The following is a 16,881-nucleotide window of genomic DNA, read 5'->3' as shown; positions in this document are numbered from 1 at the left end:
CCCCCCCCCCCCCCCCCCCGTGTCCAGGAGTATCACTGGGAGAGGGAAGGTGGAGCCATTTCCAGATTTCTCGCTGGAAGTGGAGACCAAATTCCCAGAAGGACCTGAGAGGTAAAAAGTGGTTGGTTGTTCCTGACGTGATTCAGTGTTTACCTGAACCATAACCACTGGAGTATACTAGAGTGTGTGTGTATGTGTGTGTATTTATATGTATATAATATATATATTTACGTACGTATACATACATATATAAATCCTATGGTACTTGGTGGGTAGGGTTGCCGAGCCCTTACAACAATTTACTTCTGTCGTTTTCCCTTTGAATCTCAGGCATGAGCAAATTAAGGCAGTCATTTTGCTCTTAGGGCCTTTCGTGTCTTGCACAGGAAAGGAGTGGGTGGACTCAGTGTAGATGAACCCAAGGAGCGCAGATCAGCCAGACCTGCAGCTCAGCTTCTGCGCCTCTGGCGTAGGTACCCTTCTGAAGGGTAGGCCCTGAACCAGCTGTAAGTAAGCTATGCACAGAGTGGCTGGCTGGCTGATGAGCAGGTTGGTGAAGAAGGGTGGGAGGGGCAGAAATGTAAGGAGGTGGGGTTCAGGAAGGGCTGTATCTCAAGGAGATGATGATGATCCGTTTTCACTTTCCCTCTTTGGCTTCATTGCTATACTCTGTGTGGGTCTCGTTTTCTTGAATCGGGGCGAGACTCAGCCAGATGTCAGTTCATAAATATAAATCACATCCGCTTTATAGAATCACTGCCAAACTCATTATGGTTCAAAGATTTCTAAGATCCACGTACAGCAGTCACTTGGGTTGGAGTTTCCCATTTAAATTTATTTCACACAATTCAGCCTTATGTCCTTTATAATGTGTTCTTAATTGTGTCTCAGTTATTTTAGCTGGCACTGCTTTAAAAAGTTCCTTTACGTAATCTTTATTTTTATTTATATTATTTTTTAAAGATTTTATTTATTTATTTGACAGAGAGAGAGAGAGAGAGACAGCGAGAGAGGGAACACAAGCAAGGGCAGAGGGAGAGGGAGAAGCAGGCTTCCCGCTGAGCAGAGAACCCGATGCGGGGCTCGATCCCAGGACCCTGGGACCATGACCTGAGCCAAAGGCAGCCACTTAACCGACTGAGCCACCCATGCCCCTCCTTTACGTAATCTTTAAATCTAGTTGTGGGGCGCCTGGGTGGCTCAGTTGTTTAAGCGACTGCCTTCAGCTCAGGTCATGATCCTGGAGTCCCGGGATCGAGTCCCGCATCGGGCTCCCTGCTCAGTGGGGAGTCTGCTTCTAGCTCTGACTCTCCCCCTCTCATGCTCTCTCTCTATCACTCTCTCTCTCAATAAATAAATAAAAATCTTTAAAAAAATAAATCTAGTTGTGAAAACATCGTTTGAGGGTTGCTGTTTACATTTCCCTTTTCTTTTGCCGTAATACAATTTTGATTCTTCAATTTGACACTTTCACGTCTTCCTCTTCCTATTTCATATCTCTGCTATGATCGCCACTTTCCTCCTTAAGGTCCCTCCTCACCCCCAACATCAAATCCTAAGCTTTTTCCCCTTTTCCGTATCTCTGGTTGGAGATGTTACATATGATTTCTAGTAAAACTTCGAAGTGGTGGAGGATGTTTAACTTTAATGCCAGTTAGAATCTCTCAGACTTATGTGATCACTCCAAGGACTTCAAAGAAATTCACCTTAAAAATGAAAATATTCCACTGTGATACTTCATTTGTCTTCTCCAAATATCTGGAAACTAGGTGAGGACGAGTTTTACCCTTCCTGTTTTACAAATGTCAAATCAAGGTTCAGAGATGATCAATAACATTTTCCACTATCATCATCCTGCTGGTTGGTGGATGTCCAGCCCAAAATAACAAAATGATAACCTGTGGGTTCTGCCTTATTACTTCCAGCTTGGGCTAACAATGATACTGGACAGGCTGAGGGAGCCTTCTCTGCAATATGTGGGGGTTAATGGCCTGGCAGATGCAGAACTCTGGGGTTAGGAGTCCCCAGAGGGCAGGGACCCCAGCATCTAGGCCATCCTCCTTTTTTATCCTGCGCATAGCTGGGCCTTTGGGGCCTGGCCCAGCTCTCCCAGCAATACCTGGTGGTAATCCTTCCCTACAGAGAATGTGGACACAGTGGGGATTTCGCTGTCAATAACGAACATTTTCAAGTGTTGCTTCTTCAAGTAAGGGGTGGCTGAGGATGGGAGGCAGAATGGCCTTCTCTGCAGCTTGTCAAATGAAGCAGTGGCTATGAAAGTGGTTTCTGAATTGTGAAAATATGGAACACACGATGGCTATTGCTATCGCCTTGTAAGTTGCATGTGTCGCTTTTCTCCCAAGACTTTTAGGAAAGATCTCAAGTATTGCTACAGTTAGGAAACTTCAAAAATCACCTTGTTTGGCTTCCTTCTGATAAGTGCCTTTTTTTTTTTTTTCTTGAAGGTAGAACCCATGGCTTATTTATCATTTCCCCCCTAGCTCCATTGAGGTATAATTGGTATACAAAAAAACCTGGAAATAATAAATATATATAATTTGGTGAGTTATGGATGGACCTAGAAGACATTATCCTAAGTGAAATAAGCTGGTCACCGGACAAATGCTGCACCATTCCTTATACTTGAGGTGTCTAAAATAGTCAAAGATATAGAAGCAGACAGTAGGGTGGTGGTTATCAGGAGATGGGGGGCACAGGGATGGGGGGTGTCGCTCAATGGGCATAAAGTTACAGTTATACAAGATGAGTAAGTGCCAGATATCTGCTGTAGGGCATAGTGCCAAGAGTTAACAATAGGGTATTGTGCACTTAAACAATTGATCAGTGCATTTTTTTTTAAATGCCATTGGGTTTCCCTAAGGATCTGTCTAAGCTCGAGAAGTCACCTTTTTCATTTCCTCAGCGCTTCACGTTTCTGGGAACAATGCAGAGATGCTCCTCTGTTGGAAGTTAGAGCAGATCTCCCAAGCCAGTGTTGCCCCTGCTTTGTCAGCACTTGATTTCCTGAAAGAAGAATCTGGCATGGCCTCATGTTTATTCTTAGCTATTCTTCCCAATTTTCTGTCACTCAGAGCTGTCCGAGCCAGGGAGTTGGTGTGGGGACAGGGAATTTTGAGGCCTGGCCTGATCCCAGGCAGATATTCAGTAGCACAACACTTAACCCTAGGCCAGGCTTCTGGCACCTTCTCTTCTCTGGTAATTTGCCCCAATTCTGGAAGGAGAAAAGAGCTACAAACTCCCTCAAACACACAGAGATAGCACTAAAGCCACACACTTTATTCCCTAGGCCTTTTCTAGTACCTTGTTTATAATTGCAACTAGCTCTAAACAGTTCTGTAATCTGGTTTCCTCGCCGCTGTACAGATTAGAAAGCAACAGGAAGAGATGTTGGAGTGGGGGATGGGGGTGGGGTGGGGAGAAGCTCAGACAAACTGACAAGGGACGTGCCCACTGAAGGCCCGATATCCTGAAAAGGGACAGAAAAACAAAATAGTATAGCACAATACAAGATGTTGCTTCTGATTACCCTGAGTTAGCCGAGAAAAAGATTTGAGTGAGTTAAGAAATCTGGGAATCATGTAATATATACGTATATATTTCATGTCATCAAAAATACTGTTTAAAAATTCTGGGAGTTTAAAGGATAAGATTCCCTTATCTGCACAAATCCAGTTACTTCTAACTCTGCCCTACCTCGCCTCAACCAGAATTATGAGGTATTTACTGTCATGACATTATAATGCCTTTTTTTTTTAGAGTAAGGATCTGGAAGTCCCGAGAGGGACTGAAACTAACACGCATTTTGTGAGAGAGATTCAGGCACTGAGGCAGAATGAATGCCCGAGGGGGCGGGAGTCATTCATTCTCTGATTTGGTCCGCACAGAGGTGTCCCCTTTCAGACCTCCTGGGCAGCCTCCCTCAACTGCCCGGAGTTACTTTCCCACATTTCTGTGATTGGCCCAGGCTCCGGCCTGGGACCCTCCCAGGAAGCCTGAGCTGTGTGGGAGCGCAGCCGAGGGCCTGGGGTCCCCGACAGGAAGTGACTTCAGTCCTTAAAGAAGTCGCTGCCTGCCAGCCCCCTTGTGGCGGGAACCAGCCCAGCCTATTCATCACCGGCTCTGAGGTGGAGAGCGGGGCAGGGCACGGAGGCCGCTGGTCGCGTTCGCGTGGCCTCTGGGCTTTCTGCCCCGCTGCCCCGTGAACCGGCAGGCCTTGGCCGGGAGGTGACGCTGGTTGGGCGGGGGCTTGCGGGCGGCTGTCACGTGCGAGGGCAATCACACCCCCCCCCCCCCCCCCCCCCCCCCCGCCTCCCGCCTTTTGCTGGTCATTTAAGAGTCTGGCCTCACCCTTGTGCCAGCAGGAAGGTCTGTTTGGCTCGCTGTTCTCCCCGAGCCCCCATCCATCCTGTGACACACAGTATGCTTGACTTGGCTCAGAGCAAAGAAAGAAACAGCGAGGCTGCTGAGCCCATAGAGCTGTCGGAAGCAGGTCTCACTTAGCCCTTGGAATTGTAATGCCTTGGCTCGGCCTTTTGCCGCCCTTCCCGCTTTCCCTGTTCTGGCCCTTAACGTGCTCCAGCGAGGGCTGGTGGCTAATTGGGAACTGCACTGCACCCACCATCGGTGGGTGGGGGGATGATTCTTCGGGCGGTAGGACTACTAAGCAGGGCACTAAAATGGGGTCGAGCACCGTGCAGGGACTCAAGCCGACCACGCTGTGGTCCCGCATCAGCCGGGACCGCTGTGTGATCTTAGATCTCGTAGCCATCTGCCTGAGCAGGAGGGGGCGATGCTTCTAGGAGAGGACGCCTAAGCTCTAAGCACGAAACCTTCCATCCTCTTTCCTTTTCAGACAGACAGAAACCTCTTGGTCCATCCCCGAGAGTGTCTTCTCTTTTTTCCCTTGGTACCCATGTCCCCCTTCACGGGAGCCTCGCTTTGGGTGAAGTCGTTGTTAACCGATTTCTTTTGGAGGCTGCCCTGGGAATAGGGAAAGATTGTTTAGAGAAGCGTAAATGCTGGCGGTTTTGACTTTGGAACTGCCGTCTGGAATTCAGGATGAATAGTTAGTGTAGTCCCATCTGGAATTTCAATCACGGAGTCACAGGGAGAGGAGCCCAGCTCCCCGTCCGTGACACAGTGAGATTGGCCGCTCGACCGCTCAGCCTCAGTTTGCTCTCTAGCAAGTGATGGGGGGGGCACAGAAGGAATATGCCGTACCATCACCTCTCGTACTCAGCCGTGCCCAGAAAAAGCAGGGGAGCGCCTGCGGAGGGTGAGGCAGCAGGCTTGGACACGGATACCCAGCAAGTGACCGACTGTATTCAGTGCCCACTGTTGGGCAACTGAGCCAGGCATTGTGGAGTAGGGAGATGAAGAGGACAGCTTTCTTCAAACAAACCCTACCTGTTCTTGCTTTTGGGCCTCCATCAAGTTGTTTCCTCCAATTGGCATGCCCTCCTTCTCCTCTTAGCTTATGAGAAATCCCGCCCATCCAGCAAGTCCCACCTCTTCCGCTAAGTTCAGCACACTTTTCCTGAGGACTCCCACTTACCCAGCCCTCTTTGGGGGCATACACAGATGAAGAAAGGCTTAGTCCCTATCCTCAGGCGGACCGAGCTCTATCGTCCTGTTTGCTTCACGCTCGTTCCTTTCTCCTCTCTGGCTGAAACTTAAGCCCTCTGAGGGCGATGGCTGTGTTTCGAGGGTCCCACAACCGCTCCAAGTTGGGCGAGTCACTAGAAGGACTCACAAGCCACAACAGCAGGTTTTATTCGCAGCTCAGGTTTTCACAGCGAAGGATTCAGAGATAGGCAGCTGGAAAATGTAGGCCTCAGCCAGGCCCGGGCTTTCAGGTTCTTCCCCATCGAGGGCGACCCAGCAGCAACTAGCAGCAAACTACAGGGACACCTGTGACATGTCTCTGCCCAGGAGAGCCTGCTCAAGCCTCAGGGTCTGAGGCTTCTATGCAACACAGCTCAGGATTCCAGCATCGAAACCAGGTACATCGTGGATCTTGTTAGACAATTCTGAGAGGTCCTCATGAGCTGGTACAACTTGTGCCATTGCTCTGGGCATACAAAACAACATCATCAGTCAGAGACATAGAGAACCTTCTGAGGGCCATGCTCCCAGGGGTGGGTCCAGGGTCACTTATGATTCGAGGCTCCCCTGGGGACATGCAAGGAGTGATCAACAAGACCTTCTGCATTAATGTTCTCTTCTAAGCTGTGTCTTCTCCATTTCCCATATCCTCTCAGAAGATCCTCTTGGCACAGAGTCACGCCAGACCTGAGCTCCCCTCTGAGCTCAAGACTCACGTATATTTCACCATCTACCTGCCATGTCCGGTCCCATAAGCGTTGGCACCCCCACCCGTCAGAATCTGCACTCGAATCCCTTAGCCTGCTCTTCTCCGTCTCAGGAACTGTCAGCATCGTTCGCACTGTTGCTCAAGCGCCCGAGTCAGGCTGTGATCCTTGACTCTCTTCTGCTCACCTCCCACATCCAGTCAGGGATTCCCAATGGCTCTAACTCTGAGACGCATCCCAGATGTGACTACCTCTCATTCTCTCAGCCACCCTCGTCTAGAGCACCATCAGCTTTCATCTGGATTACTCGCCTTCTAAGTGTTTCTGTTTGTCTCCCTGATGGCCTGTTCCCCACTCACCACCCAGAGTGATCCTTCAGAGTGTAATACCAGAGATGTCACCGCTATTCACAACCTCCGATGGCTTCTCGACAGGCTTGGATTAAAATTCAAACCTTGTAGTCCGCTGCTCACTCATCATGCTCTAACCTCATACCAGTGAGTGGATCGGTTTCCTCCTCACGTGATCTGCCTTCTTCCAGGACTGTTCTTCCCCTAACCCTTCAAACGCTTTACGTTTTTTTTTTTAAAGATTTATTTATTTATTTATTTATTTAAGGGGGGGGAGGGGCAGAGGGGGAGAGAGTCGCAAGCAGACTCCACGCTGAGCATGGAGCCCCGATGTGGGGCTCTATCTCATGACCCTGAGATTATGACCTGAGCTGAAACCAGGAGTGCCACCCAGGTGCCCCTCAAATGCTTTACGTTTTACTTCCACTGTCATTCCCTCACGGAGACCTTCTCTGAGCACCCTATCTAAGGCAGCCTTGCCCCTCCCCTCATCTGAAATCATGATTATTGATTTATGTATTTGTTGTCATGCAACACTGCCTAGAATGGAAGCTCATGAGAGAAGACCCTCCTTTTTTTTTTTGTCTTGCCCACAGTAGTAGCTCTAGCCCCTGGCACCATGCCAAATTCAGAGTAGGGATTCAGGAATATTTGTTGATGAACGCAGTAAGTAATTAATCAGTAATCAGCATGTGATTACGAACTGGTCTCTGCCCTTAAAGGTTTACATTCTACTGAAGAGTTGAGTAGGAAAAAGCGAAATCTACAGAAAACTTCCATGCTTTCTGGTATCCAACATAGGACAGGTCAGCGTCCTGGGCAGGAGACACTAGCAACCGATGGGCAACCTCACACAGCTGACGTCTATCCAGCCCAGCGTTCTCTTTGACTGGCTTCGAGGGGCTGTTTGAGGGGAGGCGCCGGCAGCCTGGAAATTCCAAATGGAAGACAAAGATCATGGGAGCTGAGGTCTTACCCAGGGTAGAGGCAGGTGTCTTTGCCAGAGGAGCAGCCCCAACTATGCTTGCCCCGGGCCTCTGGCTTCTTCAGAGCCTGGCCGTGTGGGTCTCGAGAGATCCTGTGGACGGTCTGATATTGTTTAATAAATTTCTGTTCTGCTTAAACTAGTCAGAGTGGATTCTGTAGTTTGCAACTAAGAATCTGTTCTATCTAATCGGTTGAGAAAAAAAAAAAAGGTTGAAAATCAGAATCCTGGGGCGCCTGGGTGGCTCAGACAGTTAAGCATCTGCCTTTGGCTCAGGTCATGATCCCCCAGCGTCCTGGGATTGAGACCCACATCGGGCTCCCTGCTCAGCGGGGAGCCTGCTTCTCCCGCTCCCTCTGCCTGCCGCTCCCCCTGCTTGTGCTCTCTCTCTCTCCCTCTCTATCAAATAAATAAAATCTTAAAAAAAAAAGAAAATCAAAATCCTGACTCGTAACCGACATTGAAGCTTGAATGGAAAATGTTAAAATTATACGGGCATGGGAGGCATTGCTTCAAAACCGAACCAATACACATAACTGTATCAAAGTGACATGCCAAGTTTGAGGCGGAGTAATTTATTTAGTCATATGCCTGGGGAAAATTGTTTATGTTTTATGTGTTTGTAAAGCACCATTAAAAAAAACGAGCATCTGCTTCTTTAAGTTTTATGCTATTATAGTCCAGTGTAATTTTTATTACCGGTGTATCAGTTACTAAATTCAAAGAGACTTAAAATATTTTAAAAAGGCAAAACTAAACTGCAGCATGAAAGAGACTTTTAAAATATTTTATTTTATTATTTTTTAAAAAGATTTTATTTATTTATTTGACAGAGAGAGACACAGAGAGGGAACACAAGCAGGGGGAGTGGGAGAGGGAGAAGCAGGCTCCTGGTCGAGTAGGGAGCCCAATGCGGGGCTCGATCCCAGGACCCTGGGATCATGACCCGAGCCAGAGGCAGACGCTTAATGACTGAGGCACCCAGGCACCCCGAGACTTTTAAAATATTTTAAAAATGCAAAACTAAACTGCAGCATTAAAAGTGGTAATTTGGGTGATATAAAACTATAAACAAAAGCAAGGAAGAGATTACCATAAAAATCAGCCTAGTGGTTAATTTTAGGATTGGGCTATATGCATCAGGCTTCTGAAGCAGCTGGTGAAGTTCTATTTCTTGATGTAGATGATTATAAAAAGGTATTTACTTTATAATACCCTTATCAAGATCTACGGTTTTCTATATGTTATAGTTTGCAATTAAAAATGGTTAAAAAATGAGCATATCAACTACTCAAATGTGAATTATTTTTGTGTAGATGTCCCTGTGTGTTTTCATTTTAGCATCTCTTAAGACTTTGTTATGGATTTTTGTCTCTGGGAACAAGTGAGTTCTTGTATAAGTTTAACAGAGAGCATAAAACATGTATCATTTCTTATAATCAAAATCATACGAATGAAAACAAAACACCATTTTTCCCCCTATCAAATTGGCAAAGACTTAAAAAGATGTTATTATTCAGTGTTGGCGAAAATATGAAGAGACGGGTACTTACGTGCCCTGCTGGTAGCCATGTAAATGAGTACGATTTTTCTAGTAAGCCATTTTGTGGTCCAGAACAAGGGCCTTAAAAATATTCACACTTGTTTTTTACCCTGTGAACTGAGTTCTAGGAATTTTATGTTGAGGAAATGATCGGAGATGTTCAAGAAAATAAACGTGCAAGGATGTTGTTACAGCAGGTTTGTAATAGCGACGTCTTGGAAGCAGGAGGAATGTTGACCAGTGGGGAAGTAGTAACATCCCCAAATGAAATAGTATGCGGCTATCAAGATGATGGTTTGGAACATAGACACATAGAATGGTGATGATGATGATGGTGGTGGCCGACATTTATTGATCACTTACTATTTGCTGGGGACTCTTAAACCTCTTTACCTGAATTCTCTCTTCCTTGCAACACTTGGGTAGAGTAATTTATTTAGTCTAGTAGTATCTCATTTTATTTAGTGAGTAGTATCTCATTTTGCAGATGAGAAAACTGAGGTTCAGAAAGGTTCTGTAACTTACCCAAGCAACAGGGCCAGGGCCTGAATCCAGGCCTGGATACTTGCATTTCCAGAAAGGCTGTTAACAGTACTAATATTTAGGTGGTGGGAGTAGAGTGATTCTTATTTTCTACTTTATATTTTCCTTTACGGTCGAAATTTTATAAAAGGCACACTTATCAATATTGCAACCAGAAAACAAGAGGAGCTCCTGCCAGATATTCCTGCCACACAGGGAAACGCTCTCTGACTTCTAGTGGAAGTGTCCAGGAATGGGAGTAGGGCCAAGAGTCTTGAGGCAGGAAATACTAAATCGTTTCCTTGGGCTCGGCTTCTCGGGCTCCCTGACTAGTCCAGGTTTTTCCTCAGAACACTGCCACCTAACTACAGACTGGCAAGCAGCTGCCTTGGTCTGGGTTCCTTGCTTCTGTACAAGTGGAATCTGGCTGAGGACAGGAAGGGCATGTGGACAGTGACAAAGGGCAGGAACTGTCTGCTTTCTGAATGTTCTTTTTTTTTTTTTAGATTTTATTTATTTATTTGAGAGAGAGAGAGACAGCGAGAGAGGGAACACAAGCAGGGCAAGTGGGAGAGGGAGAAGCAGGCTTCCCGCTGAGCAGGGAGCCCCACGCGGGGCTCGATCCCAGGACCCCGTGATCACGATCTGAGCCAACACCGCACCGACAGAGCCACCCAGGCGCCCTGCTTTCTGAATTTTCTGCTAAAACTGCCTTCCCTAAATTCTTGCATTTCACACTGCTTGCCTGAGAGCCGTGCGTTAGGCAGCAGGAGCTCTGACTGGGCGCTTCTGTATCCTTCGCTGCCACCTCAGCCTTCATGCCAGGGGTCAGGTAGCCTCCTTCTGGCTCTGGGTAGGAACACCCTTGGTTAGTCCAGGAGGACTTGCGGCTCCCAGTGGGTCACCGTGACTTCGTCCCGTATCAGCTGCATCCCCTTCCACCGGCTCTCAACCAGTCTCTTCCCCAGACTTGGATCTTCTGAGGGAAGACGAGGCAAGAAAACACAGTAGACCCAGCATGAACCCTTCTCCAGGCCCGGGAAAGGCTTATTCAAGAACCCTGCCTTCCTAAGAACAAATCAGTATATGGAAGAAAGACACTCGGGGAGTTTGCCCCAAGGTTAACTACGAGACCTGGAAATGAAACCTCGCTCTCCTGCTTCTTAGGCCCCCCTGTGCTGTCTATATTTAGCCAAGCTGCCCCGAGCCTTGTCCACCTTGTCTGAGCGCCAAAGTAGGCACACAGTTTGCTCATAAACATTCCTGTGCTTGCCAGCTCACGCCTGCCAAGCATTTAGATGTTGGTTTCAAAATGCAAGCCTCCCCCTGCACCCAGGTCCCAGGGCCTGCAGGGAACACACACCAGGGGGTCAACAGCCTGAGTTTTTCCCGAAGCCAAGTGACCTCAGCCAAATGGCCTAAAATAAAAGGCGTATCTCTCACTGCTTCATCTTGGCAGGGGCTCAGCGAATGACTCCCTCTCAGACCCACTGTTCCTGGTCACAGTTCTTTGAGTGTGTTGACCTACTTTCTCCCCTTCAGAGGGAAGACAGAAACCAATACATGTCTCCAGCGAGTACTCTTGCTTTCAGGAACGTGGATTCTGTCTTCTGCCCCCTGGTCCTTCCCATGCTCCATTATCACTCTGCTCTAAGCACTTGGAGCATGACTGCGTCAGAACCCTGAGTGTTGCTTACTGTCCCCATCATACAGCTGTGTTCTCAGAGATAGTGTGCCCCACACATCCCAGGCACAGGGAGGGGGGCAGAGCCTGCCCAGCCTGCCTTTCCCTGCCACAGCTCATTGTTAAGTGGCACAAACTGCATCGAAGTTTCTTCTGCCTCAGAATCTTCTGGAAATCATCGGGGGGGGGGGGGTGTCTCTGATTTTGGCCACCTTATACCATGTGCCTGGACTCATTATGGACTGAGAGACATTCAGCTGGAGACCCCAGGCTTGACTCTTTAGTATACCTTTGGTGTTGGCCTCCAGGAAAAGTCTTGGGGGGCTCAACTCTTTAGTCACCTTGACAGGCGGAACCCCTCTTTGGACAGTGTGTACAGGTGACTCTCAAATACCCACACGGAGATTTTCTATGGTGACTCGATCATTGTAGACTCTTTACCCTTCCCAGTCCGCACGCTCTTGCCCGCCTCCTCTAGCCATTGGCCGGATTCAGCTTGGAAAATATATACTCGTTTTAATGTCAAGCTGAGAAAAGTTAATTAGAGGCATAAATCTGCCGGGGTTCCGAGGAAGGGCGTGGATGGGTCACATCATGTATTTGAGTGCCTTTTGGATTATCGGCTGGCTTTAATAACCCGCCACGTCCATCCTCCATGACCACGGGTGAGTGAGTGTATCTTGGTTAGCTCCGCTATCCCTGGGGGTACTTTGTCTCCTTTCTTCCCCCCTCATCCCTGTGTGCAGAGCAGATAATAACCTGCCTGCCTTCTAGCATCCTATCACTTTTCATTTACATCGGGTAACTTGGGATTTTAAAAAAAGGTTCTGGGTCTTTTTTACCAGCTCCAAAATCATATTGGAGTCCTAGTGGCCACCAGCTGGGCCCGGGTTAGGGCGAGGCCTCCCTCAGGAGAGCGGAGCCGGCAGCAGGTGGTGAGGCGGGGTGTGGCCGGGGTCTCTGCTTCTCGGGGACCTTCCAGCCTTGTGGCCCCAAAGGGGCTGTCCCTCCCGCCCCCCCAATCATCCGGGTGGGAGGCAGCATGAGAGTGAACCACCACCGGAGCTCCGCATTCCCAGAACCAGAGAGAGGAGGGGGCCGACGGGATGGGGCTGAGGACAAACTGCAGGCAGCGGATGGAAAGGGTGACATTGCCAAGGAGGTGAACGATGGGGACGGGGTGGGGGGGCAATCGTGAAAGTTATTACCTTAGCGTATGTCTCCGAGTTGCCCCAGGACCCTGAAGTGAGGTGCCCAACTGGCAGAGCGGAGAGAAGGCTTCGGCCGCATCAGAGAGAGCGCGCTGTCCTAGAAAACGCCCCGTCAGGCGGGAAGTGGGCTTTGTCGCTGCTCTCTCACGGGGGGGGACCCCAGGCGACCGGAAGCCAGCTGCCACGGCGGTTCACGGCCGCCCCTGGCATTCGTCCCGGTTGGTTGGCCGCTGACTACCTCTGCAGCCTGGGACAAGTTACGTCCCCTCTGTGAGCCCGTTGTCCCACCTGGGAGATGGAGAGCAGAGCCGCGCTGACCGCGCAGAGGGCTACCGGAGGCACTGAGTGCGTGTGGACCTCGTCACCAGGTGCCTGGCATCCACGGAGCTCCCCGGAAATGGTTGCGGGGGCGACGCCTTGTGTCAAGGTGTCATGATGTTTACCTTATGACATCTTATTTTCCTGTGCCTTGGCCCTAGTCACCGGACACCGATAAATCAGCCCTACCTTGCCAGTGCTTCGAGGCGTGAGGATAATGGCCTGTGCCCCGATTGACTCCCTTGAGCGCCCCGGCAGAAGATCCGTTATTTGATTTTGGAACTTTATTGTGTCTGAGCTTTGCATGAAATGAGATTTGAAAATGAAAGAAAGGATGAAATAGTCAAGGTCAGAATAATAACATGAAAAAAGTCACAGGCCCCACAGGCCCCATTTCCCATCCGTTGAACAGGCATTTATTTACTGAATCTATACTGAGAGACTAGTGCTTACAAGCACAGACTCTGGGCTTGTATCCACTACTTACTAGCTGTGTGACCTTGGGCAAGTTATTCAACCCTCTCTGTCTCTATTTCCTTATTTGTCAGTGGGGCATAATAATAGTACCGATCTTTCAGGTTGTTGTAAAGAATCAATACATGTAAAGCACTTACGGACTTACTTGGCACTGATGAGCACTTGATAAATATTGGCTGATGTGATTACTGTATGCTGGTACCACGATCGGGGCACTTTAAAGGGACCCCGGTGGCAGCAGTGAGGGGCAAGACTGGCGGCAGAGCTACGGGCTAAGAGACGATTGTGGTATTCCAGGCATGAGATGATGAGATCGAGGGACTGAAGGACCTATTGCAGGGACGGAAAGGTGGGGAATGGCACTGGAGATGTTAAGAGATCCGATCCACTGATGAAGAAGGGATAGAGGATACGGAAGGAGGACCACTTTTGGAGAGCAGACGTCTATGTGGTCATTTCGGGACACATTGGGTTTATGAAGACAGTCTGGTAGTGGTTCTGGAACTCAGGGAAGAAAGAGGTTAGGATTAGGGGCACAAATGCGGAAGACCTTAGAACTCTGTGTCAGGCCCTCTTATTTCTCTTTCTCCACTTTCTTCCGAGGTGATTCCCATTGTTTTCCATGCCGTCTTTAGGCTGATGAATTTGTTTTCAAACTTCCATCTCTAGCCCTGACCACCTGACTAATGTCTAGACTTCTATATACAGCCAGCTACTTAGGATCTCCAGCTGGATGACTAACACACATCTCAAATTTAATATGTGCAAACCCCTATTCTTAAATCCATCCCCACCCCCACTCACTCCTCCCTCAGTCTTCCAGTCGTAGTGAATGGTACCCACCATCTATCTAGTTGCTCAAGCCCCAAAACCTAGAGGTCACATGCTCTGGTTGTTTCTTCAGGTCACTTTTGTAGGCATCCCTTCCTCTGCCCACCCCTTTAGAATCTCCTTTTACTCTTCAGGCTCTCCTTGAAGTGATGCTAAGACCATACATTTCCCGTGGCTTCAAGCATCCATTCCCTGACTCATTCATTCTGCAAATATTCATCAAGCACCTGCTAGGTACTGTGCCGAATGCTAGAGATTCAGTAGGAGCAAGGAACAGAGAGGCACCACGCTCATGGAGTTTGTATTTGAGGGGTGGGGAAGACGTGTAATAAACTGATAAATGAAACATGATTTCAGATGATAGTAAGGGAGATAATAAAACAGGGTGACGTGATGAGACACTGACCAAGGTCAGGGCCTACTTAGTCGGGATGACCAGGGAAGGCCTCTCTGAGGAGCTGACATTGGAGCTGAGACGTGGATGATGGGAGAACATTTTAGGCAGGTGCAAAGACCCTCAAGAGGGGAGAAATTATAGGAGCCTAGCAAATGAGGATAACAAGATGGGCTAAGATTAGAGATTTAGGCAATGGCTCTATCTTATTAGGTCAAAGTAAAGAGCTTAGATATTATACACAGTGCAACTGAAAGCTCTTGGAGGGTTTTGAAGCAGGGAGACGGATATGGCATGATTTCCATTTTTAAAAGTTGGCTCTGGCTGTTGTGTGGAGAATGGCCTTTACAAGCTGGGAGACCAGGGAGGAGACTGTTGCCTTGATCCAGGAGAGACAACAGTGGCTGGGATTACATGGGAGGCCAAGGCCAAGGAGAGAAGGAGGAGCGAGAGATGGACATGTTAATCAGGGATCAGACTGGTGGAATTCGTGGGATGAGGGGTGGGAGAGGAGGGGGAGGAAGGAATCAAAGGTCCTAGCCCAGTACCTGGCAGGTGCTCGGTGAATATTTGCGGAATGAGTGAGCCATCCTCCAGCCAGGGTGGAGGTTGCTGAGGCCACGGGAAAGGTTATGGTCTTAGCATCACTTCAAGGAGAGCCTGAAGAGTAAAAGGAGATTCTAAAGGGGGTGGGCAGAGGAAGGAATGCCTACAAAAGTGACTTGAAGAAACAACCAGAGTGGTAGGAGGAGGAACAGAGAAGTGTGATGTTACAGAAGCCAGCCCCGCTTCCCTCTCCAGAAGTAACCAATGCTAACAGATGGGTGGGTATCCTTCCAAATCATCTTCTATGTATTTACATACATTCACAAATGTTTATATTACATGCATATGCAGTTTTTTTGGTTTTTATATAAATGAGCTCATAGTACATGCATTATTCTTTCACTTGCTTTCTTAAAAAAAAATAACAGCTTTATTGAGCTACAATTCACATACCATACAATTCACACATTTAAAGTGTACAATTCAGTGGTTTTGTAGTATATTCACAGATCTGTGCAACCACTGCCATAGTCCATTTTTAGAACGTTTTCATCGCCTCGGGAAGAAACCCTGTTTCCTTTAGAAGGATCACTCCCTTATCACCTGCCCCCTCCCCCCAATCCGGAGCGACCACTGATCTCCTTTCTGTTTCTACAGATTTGCCTCTTCTGGGCTTTCATATAAACGGGAGCATATCCTCTGTGGTCTTTTGTGAACAGCTTCTTTCACTGAGCACCATGTTTTCAAGGGTCCTTTATGTGGTAGCATAAACCAGAATGTCCTTTCTTTTTATTGCCAAGTAATATTCTATTGTATGTATAGACCACACTGGGTTTAGCCATTTATCAGTTGGTGGACACTGGGTTGTTTCCTGCTTTTGGCTATTATGAATAACATCGTTACGGACACTCGATGACAAGTGTCTGTATGGACACACATTCTCATGTCCCTTGAGCGTCTACCTAGGAGTGGAATTGCCAGGCCATGTGATAATCTATGGTTGACATTTTGAAGAACTGCTGGACTGTCTTCCGAAGTCACTGTAACCTCCAGTCATTTTACACCCCCGCCAGCAGTCTCCGAAGGTCCCAGCTGCTCCGCATCGGCACAAACGCTTGTCAGTGTCTACCCTTCTGATGATAGCCACGCTAGGGGTGTGATATCGCTTACTTTTCTATGTAACACGCCTTGAATGTTTTTCCATATTGGCACGTATCGATCTCTCGTGCACTGAACTGCTGCGTAATATTTCAGAGACCACTCTTTTCGAGACGCTCCTGTCTATATCACTGTGTTCTGTCCTCCCCCAGGGCGCAGCAGCCTGGAGGTGGGAACAGCCGTGCTGGATGACCGCATCGATCCGGATTTGGAAGTTGTGAGGCAGCTAAGGCAGGAGGATGAGGTGAAGAACGGTGTTGCTGGTTCATGGTGAGAGGGTACTTGAAGTGAGTTACCAACCCGGGCACATACCGGTCCTGGTAAGTGACAGTGACGAGGACCTGCAGTGTTGACTACAGCGTGGTGCCAGACCCTAAAAGCAGGTTTTGCAGGAGAGCAGAGAGCTAGTTTTTTGTCTTGTTTTGCACTTACCCATTTCCTCTGTTGAGTTCGTTTCTTCCCTCCTTCTTTCCTTTCTTCCTTCCTCCTTCCCTCCTTCCTTCCTTCCTCCTTCCCTCCTTCCTTCCTTC

The 16,881-nt window shown here is 48.3% G+C and overlaps 1 long non-coding RNA gene across 2 annotated transcripts in view; it reads left to right on the top strand.

Moving 5' to 3' along the window:
- The window catches only part of LOC116623912, a 35,333-nt gene extending 18,668 nt beyond the window's left edge, over positions 1-16,665 (top strand). For both annotated transcript variants that reach the window (XR_004297796.1, XR_004297795.1), the window contains exon 4: positions 16,504-16,665. This is a non-coding gene — a long non-coding RNA (uncharacterized LOC116623912). The remainder of the gene's footprint in view (positions 1-16,503) is intronic.
- The last annotated feature ends 216 nt before the right edge of the window (positions 16,666-16,881 follow it).

Source organism: Phoca vitulina, unplaced genomic scaffold (assembly GCF_004348235.1).
Source record: "Phoca vitulina isolate PV1807 unplaced genomic scaffold, GSC_HSeal_1.0 scaffold62, whole genome shotgun sequence".
NCBI classification, from domain to species: Eukaryota; Metazoa; Chordata; class Mammalia; order Carnivora; family Phocidae; genus Phoca; species Phoca vitulina.
The sequence above is the reverse complement of the archived record's forward strand: the minus strand, read 5'-3'. Positions and strand labels throughout refer to the sequence as shown.